This window comes from Micrasema longulum, unplaced genomic scaffold (assembly GCF_059751315.1).
Source record: "Micrasema longulum isolate JH-2025_06_02 unplaced genomic scaffold, ASM5975131v1 h1tg002628l, whole genome shotgun sequence".
NCBI lineage: Eukaryota > Metazoa > Arthropoda > Insecta > Trichoptera > Brachycentridae > Micrasema > Micrasema longulum.
In genome coordinates, this window is record NW_028279763.1 from 23,859 (window position 1) to 26,614 (window position 2,756).

The 2,756-nt window shown below is 30.7% G+C and overlaps 1 long non-coding RNA gene across 1 annotated transcript; it reads left to right on the plus strand.

Annotated features, from left to right (window-relative positions):
* The first annotated feature begins 273 nt into the window (after positions 1 to 273).
* Positions 274 to 2,283, plus strand: LOC148271834 (uncharacterized). Its single transcript, XR_015825010.1, has 2 exons — positions 274 to 624; positions 2,120 to 2,283. It is a non-coding gene; the product is annotated as an uncharacterized LOC148271834 (long non-coding RNA).
* The last annotated feature ends 473 nt before the right edge of the window (positions 2,284 to 2,756 follow it).

Below are 2,756 nucleotides of genomic sequence, written 5' to 3' on the forward strand. Positions count from 1 at the left end.
AAAAGTTCATAAATTATAAGCATTGCTATTTTCTGCCTTAGATACAAAAATAGCTTTGCGATTATATGAAGTGCACAAAAGATTGTTTTTTTTATTAAGTTCGGATTTTGAGTAGTTTTAGATATCATTCGTATTATATCAGAACTTTATTGACTTTCAAAAATATTTACTCAGACCTAATCGACATTTTAAGTGTGACCCCAAAATGAAGTGCCCTGAACCATGCGTCTTATCTCTTCTATAATAACCATTCTTGTATTTTGATTTCAGTTTCACAAAGACGTTCGGACTGGTGACATGTGTCCTGATAGGTAAATTATATGTGACAAAGTGTAAGCATAATTTCTCAAGAAATGTCGCTCCATAGTAACAAAATGTTGATGGTTAGAAATTGGACGCATTTCAAAATGGTGTGTGTAGTGTTTGCAATTAGTTGTTTGTTCGTGATTGGTGTTTCTTGTGATGCTGTGAGAACTGAGATCGACGGAGACGAGGTGCCGATAGTCAAAGAACCAGTTCGTCAGAGATTCGCCAGGACGACGAAGTTCACTATTGAGGAGTTGCAGAATACGAAGTTTCCTCAGAAGTATTCCGGAGATCTGGACTTGGACCCGTGCAAAGCAGGTGAGTCACTTCAATTCTAAACCACCCGTATAGGCTTGAAAAGGTTTTTGTTTTGTTTTCAACCGTTTTATAAATACCCACATTCAAATATGTACTTACAATGCAGACAATGTCTATCAATGTTTATCAATGTCTTCTATAAATTGATTCTTACTGGCAGTATCTATATATGATTGACAAGTACAGTAAACTTTGCTCCCGTTTAAAATTTTTCTTATTTAGGCATAAGATTACATTTACCCGATAACTAAAGAATCACAATTTATAATAATTCATTTTAACTAAAAAGGGAAAACATTTTTGGCAAGAGAATATTGAATTCTAGATAATTTACACGGTTGAATACCTGTCATTGGCGGGTTTAAGTGGCCGTTACACGGTTTCCATTTACTATTCTGCCTATGTTTAAAATATTAACGAAATCGGGTAGTGTTGCGGACTCACGGATCAGAGGTCCGAGGTTCGAACCCCACTTTACTCCAACTTGATTTCCGTGTTCTAATAGTGAGTTATTTACAACTCATAATATAAAAATCAAACACTGATTTGAGTCTACTGAACACTTTATTTTATCTTTACAAAAATAAGTACAAAAATTTCGTGACAAAAATTGTTAAGCCTTGTTAGGGCATTTTTAAACGAATGTAAAGATTAGATGGATAAAATGTCTTTATATAGTTATATAATTCAAGGAACTTAAGTAAAAAATAAAAATAATCCTAGGAACTATAGCATGTACATTAACCATAATTGAGGGAAAAACCAATAGTTAAGGGCAAGGCTGAGTGATTAATTGATAATGGGGAATTTAGGTATTTAAATTTGAATTTCTGAAAATTTATAACAAAGTTTTTATTGACATACATGTATGTATTGTGAGATAATTAATAAAGTTTTATATATTGAGATAATTTTTGTGGCAAGAAAATCAATTATATTTTAAAAAGTTTGTGTTCTTTTTTAATTTTAATATATTATTGAAATATAATGAAGAAATTTATAAAAACACAAATGTTTTATTAAACAATATTTATATTTTTAAGAATTTCTAAACAAAATATACAAATGCAATTGTAAAATGATTCATCTATTAATTACGCATCATGCAAGCGTGTACATGAAGAGGCAACGTGAAGAATAACAGTCTATTTAAATTTTTTCAATAGTGGGAAGATATTAGGTTGGTTTGTTCATTTATTATTTAAAAATATTAGACATTTATTAATTTCCGATTATTCGAGTATATTCAGTTTACCTCCTTTGCTTTTACCGATTAGTTATAAAAGTACCGATTTGTCATTTGACATATCTTGCTTGGAATGCTTGGCTACAATCGTTTGGAGAAAAGAAGAAATGCACACTTGCTTGTGTATTTTTTCCTATTAATTCGTGGTATTACGATCAACATAGGTGTAATGGAAAGTATTTTTCTTTATGTTCCCAATGACGACTTTAGACATAGGCAGCTCAAGCTGTTTTATCTTCATGCTTGCAGAACCAACCTGCCGATGGTAATGCAGTTGGAAGAGCAAAGTCTTTACTCAACCGTATCTCTTCGGATATCGACATCTTTCATATTAGTGAAAAAAGTTCAGAGTGGATAGCATATTTTTTTCTATTATTGCTGGGATTTTATTTTATCATCTTTGTTTATTTAAATTTTAGTATTAATTTTTACGTGCCATGTATTCCTTGAAATATTTTCTTAATGAATATAAATGTTTACAAAAATAAATACATAAATTTAATTTAATTGAATATTTGTTATTTGGTTGGCTGAAAAATATTGCTTTTAGCACCAAGTCTATCAAGTAAATATCTTTTTTTTGCTTGAAGTATGAAATAAATGTGTACACTAATAAATAAAAGTTCAAAATAAGTGACAATACGTTAAGAAGATAATAAATAGTTAATTACGAGAGACGTATTTTATTTAATTGTTGTGGCGGAAATTGTAAGGAGGCTATATTTTTTTCTTTGTTTAAAATGCATTAATTTTTGGTGGGAGTTTTGCTCGTCTCGCGCTGAAAAAAAAATAAAGGCATCTCCGACAAAGTCTGAATATGAAGGATTGGTAAGACAAACAGAGCCATTGTTTTACTCGGCACTGGACGCGATGTCTGAAGCTTTAA